Below are 13,527 nucleotides of genomic sequence, written 5' to 3'. Positions count from 1 at the left end.
TTTTTGTCATGTCATGATGCTGATTTACAGTGTTGCTCCATATTTAATCACATAGTGAGGTTCAAAACGCACCAAATGAGAAGAAATCAAGCTGTTTTCATAAAGATTTTCAGGGCCTTCATTTGACAGCAGAAAAGAGCACCAGAAAAGAGCCTTTTAATCATGTCTATAGTAGATTATTGTTGATGAAGCTTGAACTACATGTGGCACGTTAGCTAAAGACATCTGTTCTTTGACCTTGAAAAAGTGACTTATTGGAGATTCAAGGTTTTCACCTGACAGCGACCGTAACTATCGAGTGACCATTGCCCAGAAAACAGGAATACGACTGTTTTTCAAACTGTCACCATGGCAGCTCAGAGGAAGTGTGGGCTGATTATACTGCACTGCAGGGAGTGTGCTTCAAGCTCCGGGGTATTTTTACAGGGGAGGACAGAGTGTGAAGTGTGTTGGTCTGTGTGTGTTTGACGTGTGTATTACATTGTCTGTCAGGTCTGTTACCTCAGGTCTGGGTAAGCTGTGCTTTGCTGGCACTGTTACTACCTTTGTGTGTGTGTGTTTGTGTGTGTGTGTGTGTGAGGGGGGGGGGGGGGGGGTTGGCAAATTAACTTCTGTCTCCTTCCATTTAGCCTTAGGCCTAAACATACATGACAGCCCCTCACTGTTGCTGCTGACCTCCTGAGCCAAAAGCCTCCAGCTTGTAATCCCTGACCAGCAGGATTCCTCTTCTCAGCGCAGCAGGAAGAAGCAGCAACTGAGGCTGCAGTCACACACTTTAATGACCAGACTGTGCTGGAGGCCTGAAACGTAGAGGTTCTGCTTCTCTGCGTCACTCCAAGTTTTATATTTAAACTTTTAATTGCATTCTTCTGTATCTACCATATGTTTGCCAGTCATCTCAGACCAACAGAAGCCATCATGAATAATTTTAGTATGCAGAAAAATATCCTGGATTGTCCCCAGCGATCGGAATTACTGGAACTGATGTAAGCATTGTTCTCATTTGTCAGCGGTTTCTTTCGGTGATGGTTTCCCTCCCTAACACAGGCTACTTCACAGTTACCACTGATCTTATCTCTGACTATCTAGTTCAGCCATCACCCAGCATATCAAGCGTCTGCATCTGTCCCCCTCCACGTCTTCCTGGCTGTGATCACGATGTACTGTAGGTCTGTTCACAGCAGCTAAAGATTTGGATGAGGGCCGAGCTTGAATCGCCGGCTCATCTCCTGTGAGAAACCACCTGAACACACCACAGTGACAACAGTCTGACAGCAGCACCACAGACAGGTGTTAAACATTACAGTCAGTTTGTAAATGAGCCCTGTCAGAGCTACGATAAAGTCAGACTGAATTATCGGAGACGCTGCATAGGAGTGAAATTGCCCACAGCTGTAGCATCAGAGACTTGTTATGAAGACAAAACATAGACATAACATAGTGACCCACAAAGACAAAAACAGCATGAAGTGTGCCTTGTGATGGCTGGGTGTCTGATGCCACCCCTGCAGGTATGTGTACTTCAAATAGATGAAGCAGCTGGACAAATTTTTTTCAAAGTGGTCTGTCCAAGAGGACAGTCTAAACCTGCTCCATACAAAAAGTGCCCTGAGATAACTTCTGTTATGATTTGGTGCCATATAAATAAAACTGACTTGGCTTGACTCATGAGCTACTCACAGGCAGTGACACTCTTGTGCATGGAGGTATACATAGCTAACAGCTAGCTGCCAAAAACGAACAGCAGGGAATGGGGCATGTTAACCAAAGAGCTCTATGTAGCATTTTAACATCTTTTAGCTCATTGTTTTGGTTTACCTATATCATAATTGACTTCTGATTCATTTTCTACCTCATGTTAGTGTCTCTGTGTCAAATTAACAGAAAAGGAAGAGTTAGTTTCATGGCATTGAAAATCATAGCTTTGGGATTTCTAAATACTGTGGTATACATTAATATTGTGATATAACCCAAGCCATGACGTGGTTAGAAAACACAGTTCCAAATGAATGCTAATGTTTTCAGTGTCTGCAAGCTGTGTTAATAAGTGACTGCTTGCGAACACAGTTGCTACATCAACTTTGAAAGTTGGCCATATGTCAGTCAGCTTTTCCTGCGGATTAAGTTAAATTTATCAGTGACTAAGATAATAATGATTTAAAAAAGTGTTTGACTGACCACTGATCCTTTCCTACGGGTTAAACATGAACATTAAATTGGTAGTATTCAGTCGTCTGACCAAAAGAAAATCCATTTATTAGCTTTTTCTAGAGCTTTCTGCTGAATATCACGGTCATCATTTGTGAATTAAGTTTGTTGGCTTGTCTGAGAGCAGTAGAGAGCTCTGATTCCACCGTCCAACTTATTTCAGCAATTTAATACTCTCCCAGTAGTCAGAATGAAAGCCACTTCTCATGATACAAAATGAGTTTTAGAAACAACGATGGTGGCAGCAGTTAATATAATGCTCCTGTGCAGATCACATTCCTCTGTAAATATTCTCACTGTAGGTCATGAGCGATTGATGGCAGGCCAAGGTCAGGTAAACAACTTAGCTGGATAGCGTCGGCTGCCCAAACAGTGAGTCGTTGGCCACCTGCTGTTTGGCTACTGGGCCTCAGGAACCATAACAGTGTTGCTGTTACTGACACTATGTATGCAAAAACACATTTAATTCACACAGGCCCGCTCACAGAAATGTGTGTTACACATGCACTGGCGGCACATGTCAGCACTTAAATGTGTTATGGGTTATTTGTTGCCTAATTCATCTTTGGTAATAAAATAAATCAGATGTTTCCCAAACACTATAGACATACACACCTTGAAGAACCATCTCTCCCACACTTATATAGACCAGTGTACACCCACACACACCCCCACACACTCATGCACACACACACACTTGCTACAACCTTGGCAGACATTCATTAGGCGGTCCCAGTGTTGCTGCTTGTGAAAAGGGAGATTCCCAAAGTACAGAGTGAAATTAAAAAGAAGAACTAAGGTAATGGTAAAGGAATGTTTTACCATAACAGTAGGCCTGTGGAAGGAGGTGATGACTCAGTGTGTATATTTCCCACCATCCAGTGAAGCATAAAGATAACCGAAGAGCTGACAGATTAAGGCACGATGGACAAATTAAGGCATAGATGTTAAAGGGGAAACATAGTTACTTCGCATCAAGAAATCATTTGAAGTAAAATTTACAATGTTTTGAACCACTGAGCCATTTTTATTCTTCCACTCGAACCCCATCAGACTAATTTATTTGAAACGCATCCGGTGTTTGGTGATTTAGAGGGGGTGACGTTATAACATGACATGAGAACTGTCCTTGATAAATCCAACCACTCGGCCGGGCCAGTTCTCAGAGATGAAAGGAAATCTTGTTCACAGACCAGTGAACCCTGCCTATCTCTGACTTGTTGCTGAGGTCAAGGTGACTGACAATCCCACACACACCACACCATCCTCCGCACTGGAATAAGTTGTTGGCACAATTCTGGTATTTTACAGCCTGGGTCTTAAGACCTGGTCACATCTGTATGGGTTTGAATTCCAACTAGTCCAACTGGCTAAGCAAACATAGTACTTACTTTTATTGAATTTCTTCAAAGACAATGACCAAATCTTTTCTTCAGTAGTTTCCCATCACTCCCTTACACACACTAAACCAACAGCACAGCCTCACACATGTAACCTATCTGGCGTGTTCACACACCTGATCCTGAGGGCTATTACTTTAGCTTGGACTAAGTGTTTAAATTGGATTTATGTTTATTTGGGAAAGTTTATGAAGCTTTATATATATATATTAAGCATGTAAGTTGTTTTGTCGTGGTCATGTTTTCCAAATGGAAAATGCAAGAGACTAGATTCCTGCTTTTGATGTATGGAACATATTATCCATTAAGTAGCTTCCTACTCAAGAGAGCTTTGGGAATGGGCTCTAATAACCCCAAGTATAAACAACTGTCTCAACCCAAACCCCACAGACAGTCTTTTTCACACTATTCTCCACAGTGTAAACAACTTTTTTACATCTATGGGATGCACTGTAGTCGTAGTTACACCTTTGCTTTTCTTGATAATTAAAAGTGGTTGAGTTTGAAACACTGGTGTGTTGTTCTCAAACACTAGCCCTTCAGAATTCAATGCTAAAAATGGTGTGTTGAGGGGACTATTCATTCAGTACTTTTCATGTTTTTCCGTTCCGTGAAATATCTGCTCTACGCTTCTCTCCATCCTGTTGGCTGCTGCTTTCTGTATGCTGTCAGAGCTGTGGGCGTTGGAGACGGAGGACCACTGTATGAATGCTGGGCTTTGTATGCTGGCATGTGTGGGTTGCGATCACCTCTAGTGTTACCATTTAGGTGGAGGCGTGAGAGGGGAAAAACATAGGGTTCTCCTTACTACTGCTGTATAAAAGCTTTACTTTTAATAGGGAATTCCAGACTGGCGCTTATGATTTTTAAAACTGAAATGGGTTTTGTTGAGCTCACTCGCATCAAAGCGCAGGGAGGAGCTGGAAAAGTTCTAGCTTGAATAAAAAATAAGTTGTTGTAATTTGAGGTACAAGCAGCAATTATATAGCAGCAGTTTACATCTCACTAGCCAAAGCCTTGGGCCTCTCACTTGGAGGGAAAATTTGAAGGAAGGAAGGTGGAGGAGGAGGAGGAGGGTGGGGACCATGGAAAGGTCTTATTGGCAGGTCTGTGAGGGCCAATAACCAACTTTGCTACTAATCGTCAGCCTGCATATTCAGGTGGCTGGATCTGTTTCAGCTAAACAACCCACCTGGGCCAGTTTTAAGTGAGGGTGAACTCCCACGTGCCTAGCCAGATCGATATACGTCAGCGCGGGGACAAAGGGCGCCTTTTAGAAAACAAAAATTCCAAGTAGCAGGAATCCAAAGTGAAACAGAGGTAGAGCCATGTTTGCTTTGGATGGGGTTTCGCTTTACACTCCTGCCTCTGCAGCTGAACCTGCTGCTAAAGGCAGCGGGGTGGTATAGGTGGTGGTTTATAGGATGGTCAACTCCTACAAACACAAACAAGAACAGTTATACTGGATTTTTTCTCTTTTTCAGTCTTTCTCTCACACACATACTATACACACACACCAACATAAAGGAGGGCTTTCATCACTCAAGTCTTTTGCTTTTTTAACTCTTACTCTCATTAGAGTTCCTGCTCCTGCTCCAGTCTAGCTCTCTGGTACACGAGGGAATCAGTTGAGCGGTCAGGTTGGTCCCAGTGCAGTCAAGCACAAGTATGGCCCCAGAAGACCCTAAATTCTCAAGGCTGGACATTCCCTTCTAGGGAGTTTGGAAACAAGGCCAGAGGTTTAGGATCACTTCAGTATTTAAAGTTTGACATTTTAAAATGGGACCATGTCAGATTAATTCACTGTGGTGACATCTTAGTAAGACAATCAACACTATGGTGTACTGACACAGTGAATCCTGCGTGTTGAATGATGATATCTGGTATTTCTTTTTCCTTTTTTTATTTTCTTTCTCTCTATTTTTATTTCAGCTACCGTAGCCATAACAACTATCAATACCCTGTCTTATTCTTCGAGTCACCACCATTGTTGCTGTTGGAAACATAAAACATGTGACTTCCTTTTGGGGATTTTTCCTCTGAAGGATCTACCTGACACCAGATTTTGGAACAACAGTGTAAATGTTTTCATGAACTGGATATAGGTAGAATCACAGCTGTGTTGACTTGGTTGGTAATAGACAGTTGAATGCAGAAATGTGGGCGTTTTATGTAAAAATGTCACAGATATCAGCTCATCAGTGATTAGAGTCATAATATAAATGTTCTTTTTACTCGCAGTGAACAGACTCAGACACTCTGACCTTCTGCTCTGACCTCAGCAGCCGAGGGGAATGCAAAGGTCCCTGTCCTTGGTTCAGGGGCACTTCTGCAAGACAGATGTTCATCATCTGGCTGGTCAGACAATGCACACTAAAGAGTAAATGCATAACTGGGAGACAGGGGATAATAAGCCTTATCTCTTTTTTCTCGTTCAGCCCCCAAACATTTGACCTTCCATCTCCTTTTATCTTCACAACACACAAAGCACAAATAAGCACTGAGTCTTTGGTAAGTAGTGCACAGTGTAAATGTCAGAACAGGCTGTTATTCAGCCAAGATCTGGGCTGTTGTTCTGAGTTCAGACTAATGTTTTCCCAGGAGTACCAGCCTCAGATTGAGAGTTCAAATCAGGGGCTGTTGCACTAAAAAAAAACATTAAAATGGACAAAGTGAGCAGAGTACAGATAATAACTCAACTACTCAGTTTCAAACAAGAGTAAGGCTTAGGTTTTCTTCCCATGGGAGAGCAACACAACGACAGCCACCGCAAGATGTGTGCAATTGCTGCAGACACATGGTAAACATTAAGTAGCAAGTGGAAAACGTATAAAGAGAGAAACTGTGTAAATCTATTGTTTTAATACACTTATTTTAAGCACGTGTTTGTTACAGCGTTGAACTTCTGGTTCAGGCTGAGGGTTCAAGCCTTACAGTTGGATACTGGACTGATGGACCCTCACTCTACTCCTCCTTCCTGTCTGTCTCTGTTTGTGCAAAACCTCTCCATCTGGTGTCCCCTGCAGATAGTGTGAGAAAATGACTTTTACAGCTCAGTTACAGAGCACACTGAAAATTAAACAAAACTTGTTAAGGTTATTTTACTGGATATAAAAGAGGTGCTGCTGAAGTTAAGGTTGGTAGTGGTTTCTACTTTTACTGGACTTTGCGTGTGTCTGCAAGATACACACAACTCTAGAAGGTCTGGAGTTGCATGGTGTGTACGTCTGTATATGTGATTGTGCATACATATATATGTATATCTGTGTGGTGAGGACCCTGCTGCTTAAGCCCCTGCGGTTCCTAAGTCATTCTACCTCACATCCCCATAAACATCCTGCTGCAGCTCCCTCGTGGTTTGTTTATGAGCTCAGCCTCTTCAAACAAAGCCCACACAGGAGGTCGGTTTCATCTTGTGTGACGACAGGGAATTCGCAGCTAAAGGCATCACATCATTCACACACTGAGTCATCACTGGCAGCTATTATGTAGCTTGCAAAGTGCCATGAAATAAAAAGAACAAAACGCATCGGCATTTACCTGAAATGGAGGAGAAGTGCTAAATAGAAACATTCATACAACATGTGGCACTCGAGAGTAAATTGGTGCTTACACCCTGCCACTACTTTCCATTTGCACTGCATGATTTCTCTAATAATCCCCTGCCTTCTTTTATGTTACCCCAGTATGAGACAATTTGTATGATTTGTGAAGTGGTGCAATGCTAATGCACGTTGTAGGTCTGCCTTATACTGAATAAACAATGGACGAACATAGAGTTCAGCTGGCAAAGTTTCGGAGCCTTAACCTGTCCAATTCATCTTCATCTTCATGAGGGATAATACCATCCTCACATGAACTATGCTAATGCAGGACTTCTTGGACAAACATCCGTGATGATAAGAGCCGGGTGTAATGACTATAATGATAGAGAAATTGTTTCCCCTTCGACCCACCCAGCATCAGTGGGACAGAGCAGAATAGATAGAAAGGGCCAAGACCCTGGTCCGGGTATTTATTTCCACATGTGATAGTGATGAGACATTATCTTGAGAAAATAAACGCAAGCGTGCCTGTGTTAGTGTTTGAGGGTATCAGATTTGACAAGCTTTTAAAATAACAACAACAATCAGTCAGATGACTATGTGTAATATGAAAGGCATGGCTTGTAGTGACCAATCCACAGAGAATTATCACCCGACTCTATACTCCCCTCAGCTTTACAGAGCTATTTAACATCATTTCAGCTCATTGTTTTGGTTTTATGGCCCGAAACTTTACTGTTTTGGATCACTTCCACTGCTTTCATTGGCCCTGTTTACAGCCACAACACACATCTGCTTTAGGCAAAAAGGTTCAGATAAACCTTCTGTATGTTACCTGTCCAGCACCAATAAGCAGAGAGACAAAGAACACGGTCTTTGTCCAGCTTCACCTGTTAACAATATGCTCTTTAAACAATGTGACTACAAAGCTAGCATTGGGGTTAAGAGATTTTTCTATTCTTCCCATTCTGCAGAGAGTATGTGAATGCAGCATTAGCAAACAAAGAGCTACATGTGTCCTTGTGTCCTAATGTTGATATATGTCTGCTCATATAAAAAGTTTGCTTGCAGGTTCATCATTTCAACTTTATTAAGTATGTTCATTTTGTGTTTACAGCTTGTTGCACTGCCCCAGCAATTCTAACATTTTGTGTCATGACCTCTGAAAGGGTCTTGCTACACTTTGAGAAGTCCCAGACTGCTATCAGCCAAATAAGACAAGTTGTAAAAATAGCAGGTACTTTTTGTAAATGGCGGTAATCCGGTTTAGCAGGGAAAGTCATCATTTGTTTTATTGCTAAATGTTACCAGAAAATGTCTGACCGTCACAGCTGAATTCAGCAGGATTATAGAAATGAAACATTGCATTCATCATCCTAATAGAGCCGTATAATACCTTAATCATGGTCCAAGAACTCAGCTCAGGTTATGGTTTATTAATATGGGATATAAGTCATGCTCCCATTAACCTACATGTCTCGGCATCGTAAAGAATTCCTGTCACAGCACAGAGGTGGATCAGCGGAGCCCCAGAGTTTAAGTTTCTCATAACAGAGGTTTATGAACTTGAGTTCCATGAGGCAGGGTCACTGCAAGATTGAACGTATTTACATTACCGTTTTTTGGAATGTGAACATGCCATTGGTAATTATTTCCTATGAAACTGAAGCTTTTGACTCATGATAGTCACATTTAATTTTATGTTTTGTTTTTCTTTGTTTGACAAGAAGCAGACTTTAAACTAAGGGAACTTTTAGTTTGAAGACCTTAAAAGATATGTTTCAGAAACAGCGGCTCCTGCAGTGTGTTTAAAGTCTGGGAAAACATAAAGGTACTTTGTGTGTAAGGAGCCTGAGTTTACTTAGGACCACTGTATGTTTGCTGCACACACACTACAGTGTGACGTATGACTGTATGCTGTCTTGGAAGTACAAGTGGTCTGGGCACCTAAAGCCTCAAAAGGAAAAAAAAAAAATCAGTAAGTGAGTCCAGAGCTTGATGGAAGCCTGACAGAAATACACTGAAAAGACACCTCCCCCGAGGCGCCGGTCTTTTGGGTGCAGCAGAGCACAACACACAAGCAGAGGCATTTTAAAGGTTCCTCCAAAGTGCGAAATAACAACTGGGGGTCTCCCATAATAGTTAAAGCAAACAAAACACCCTGACCTGCACAAATGTGAAATGCAGGCCAGGCCTCGAAGAATGTCAACATGGCAGCCACAAAGCATTGGAAACATGCGCCGGTCAAACACCACACACACACAAAGCCTAGATAAAGCCGTGAAGGAAGCAGTGGGAGTAGATAGAAAAGAAAGGGGGTACAATGGGAACAATAGAAAGGCACAATACAAGTTTTTCAAAGTGCACAGAATTCAGACTTGTACACTGACTGTTTAGGTGAATTGTACCCTTATCAGCACAAACTGTATGTTGCTACAACAGAAAGCCTCGTTGTTTGTTTTGTTGTGTATGGCCTAATCCTGCCTATTTATAATGGCAGAGATACAGTGGTCCCCCCGCAGGAATGTTAATCTTCCCAAGGGCTTTGGTCAAGAGTCCAGTGGCCCAGCCAGCGAACGCCAAACAGTTGACAGGGTCGATCCAAGTACACCCCACTGCAAGCTGGCTCTTTAAGGAAGATGCAATTAATCTTAAGCCACAGGAAAGGAAAGAAATGCTATCCAGTCGCATTTTTTAAAGATAGCCTCATAGCGCAACCACTTAAACCGACAAAAGCACCAGATTCCAGTGAAATGAAGCTAACTGTGAGGAAGGAAAGCAGAAGAGACTCATCAGCAAGTTTCACCCTGCAGCATCTGCAGGAGAAAATAAAAGTTAACAGCACGTAAAGTGAGAGGAACAGCTTGTCATGCTGTCGAATGGTATAGAGCTCTCTCTGGACATGGGCCCTGGGGTGTCTTTAACATGAGTTTTATCATGGAGAGCCAGCTACCAGAGAAGGCTCAAGCTCTATGAAATTTGGAATATTCATGGTGCCCAGAGGATGTGTCCACATTTCTTTGATGTCATGAAATTTGTTTCTTCACATTCGTGTTCCCTTCAGGATCAACCGAAATACACCTGTGATCCTTTAACTTGTCATCCAGAGCTATCATCTGGTCAGTGTTTTCGATTTCAGTCCCAACTTTACTTCATGTTTAGAGTTAGTTAGCAGAGCAGCAGCAGCAACTAACCTGCCGCTCCACATCTGTTCCCTCCTATGCACGTGAGACAGGTGACTGAAAAATGCAGCTGTAGACACAGTGTAATCGTGTTAGCAGTGCAGCACAAAGAATGATGTGGGGTTAAGACAGAGATACAGAAACTGTGCTACTGTCAAGTCATTCAGCTGAACTTTTTGTTCCTCTTTGATGTGTGATTTCCACCGCTACCATGCAAGCAATCCGGATGAAGGATCTTTATTTTTATCTTTCATGATAAGGGGAATTGAAAATGAATAAGTGGAAAAGTAGCTTCAAAAAGTACTCCAAAATGTGGAAATGTGTTGTGCTGTGCACAGCACACAGTACAGAAGCAAAAGTTGAACAAGCTTCAGTTCATTTGAAATGTGCAGTGGATAAGCTGCTGATACCTGTCGATATCTCACACAAGCTCATAAACTCCAACTGGTACTAATTTCCACTTGTGATTCTGGATGTGTTACAGATTAATCTAGGCAAACATTGGCCTCAGAGAAGGAAGTCATTCAGGGGAGGAATTTGGCTGAAATATAACAGGGTGTGTCTGTGTCTATGTGTATCTGTCCACATTAATTGGTTTCTTAAGATTTATAGTTAACAAAGAGGGGATGTGGGTGATAATTTGTGCGTTCTTCAAAGCTTTTTCGCCATTTCTTTCAACTCACCCAGAGTCCGACTTGTCTTATATTTGGTTTGTGTCATGCGTCACGTGGTCTGAGAGGCCTCTCATTTGTTCTCAGTCTTATCTCTTATGCTGCTGCCTGTCCAGCATCTCACACCAACTACAGTTCATTTGAAAGGTACAGTAGCCAAGCCTGCAGCTACAGTTAATGAGCCGTAAGAAAAAGTACAGCGAGCCTCCCTTCACAGAACTGAGGTCACCACTTCCCATCCTGCTCTACATGTTCCAGCTTTTGTTTGGCACGTCTGTTTTAAATGGACCCAAAGAGTTCATAGGTCTGTGTGCTGGGAATTCATTTTACAAGAGTATTAGCAGGCTATGGCTAACTTTATGTGTCTGCCAGATACTTTGACTCTTTTAACTGTCAACTACATTTACTGTATGAGTTACTGTGAGTTACAATCATTATATAAAAACCAAGACAAACATAGCAGTCCTGGAACCAGTTTCCCACAGTTTGCCTTCTAGACAATGGCACTGTATCTGCATTTAAAATACAATTTATTTAATTCATATCCTGGTTAGTATGGTCGATACACATTGGAATTAGATACCAAGTTACCAGGTGTCTGTTTTACATTATACAAGTACAAGTAGCGGCCATATGCTTTCATTATCGTTCCATCCTCCTCAGTATGCCTGGCTATGCTCTCACTGGGGAGTCACAGAGCTTGTGACAGAGCAGCTGGGAGAGCTGATCTCATTAGTGGGCTGTATGGGAGGATCGCAGAGCTGGGCATTCCTCTGTGGCAGCAGCGGAAGGGATGCACAGCTTTCATCATGTAAAAGTGCAAAGATAAACTTGGAGAGCAACGGTACTCTAGGAAAAGTAAATAACCCCCAACAAGAGTTCTCACAAAAGTTGGTCATCAGGAAAAAGAAAGTGTTTAAGGTTCTCTGAACATGAATAAACAAATAGAGAAAAGAGTCACCCAGCTTGTCTTTTTGTTTACGTTCGACCCACAGATTTCCAAAAACTACTGTCTTGTTGAAGTTCAGCAAATGTGCCTGAATGTGATTTGTTACATTGAACGTCTTCCACTGAAAATTAACTAGAATTATACGGACTTTAAACTGACATTGGTTCCAGGACAGTATCTCTGACAGAACTGCTGAGATTGCACAGGTCTATTTTTAACTTTTTGGAGCGTACACTAAATTTGGATACAGATAACGATGGGAAAGAGGTAGAAGGGGAAATGAAGTGCAATGGTAAATCATGGCATGGAGTCAAATTCCCTCCTCTTGGCTCCGGGTGTACAACAGCATCAATCACACCTTGAGAACAGCCTCTTTATCTAGCGGATAAGGAGTTGCTATTACGTGCTGTGTGTATGTGTGTGTGTCTTTCCTTTGAGTTGGGCTGTTAGATGTCATCTACTTCTCAGATTGAAATCTGCCATGCTGATCAAAAGGGAAACAGGGCAGACAGGCAGATTGCGTTAAGATTGACTGTGATTGTGAAGAAGGAGGCAAGAGAACTAGACATAGACGCACACACACATGCACTCACTCACTCACTCCCATGCACTTGAATGGATTTTAGTTTTCTCTTTGTTTTTTAACTCATTGATCATATCATGTTCAAATTACAGAACACTCACAGCAAATTTCTTCTCGTCTACGTTTAAAACAGACTGAAAATTCACTTCTGACCTTGAAAGAAGTTTGAAAAACAATCTCACTTTAACTTTTTTTAACTTCTGAAGTGAGACTATGATATGTTCAAAAGAAGAAACAACACAATTTTCCTTTAATAAATAAAAAGTTGATTCCAGTAGAAGTAAAATGCACCCTTTCTCAGTGCAATACACTCTGGGGTTTTGTTGTTACAGGCTTACTTGATCTAGTTTAATGTTAGCTAACGTTATGCTGGCTCCACACCGGAGGATAATTTTGTCCGATTTGCCGCTCCCAACAATCACAAGGGCGTTCCTGATTCGAGGTAGGTCTGAACCAGTCATCCGCTCAAATGATCCTGTGGTGTGAGGGGTTTACAGACATAATGACTTAATGTTACCAACTGGATCAGAGTCTCCCAAATGTATTGTTATTTACAAAATCCTGCGCCGTGAAAGGAACAGCGATAGAATGTTGACAAGAAACCTGCAATAGCCAATGAGAGAGAGCTGACCGGGAAGCATCACCAACTAAATGCTGTGTCTGTGTAGAGCAGAAACATGGCTACCATCACCATGAACAGGAGTTTCATTTCTAAATGCCAAGCATGTGGTCCTGTGTCTTGATTGAGCTGTCTGGTGCGTTGTGCATTCTCATGATAACAAATTCTGTTGTTATATCTGTGGTCTCTCACAGAGGAGAACAACTTAGCCAGTTCTTGAATTCTTCCCCTAAAGATCTCGAACACCTTCAGTGTGATTAAAGATGTTGCTGATACAGAGAAAAGCATTGCTCTAGCAGCAACATATGTGTATAGGCCTCTGATCCTATCATAACATGAGGGATAGTTGGAGAAAAAGCAAACCCAGCCA

The sequence above is a fragment of the Toxotes jaculatrix genome, chromosome 19, assembly GCF_017976425.1.
Source record: "Toxotes jaculatrix isolate fToxJac2 chromosome 19, fToxJac2.pri, whole genome shotgun sequence".
Lineage (NCBI taxonomy): Eukaryota > Metazoa > Chordata > Actinopteri > Toxotidae > Toxotes > Toxotes jaculatrix.
This window is presented reverse-complemented; position numbering follows the sequence as displayed.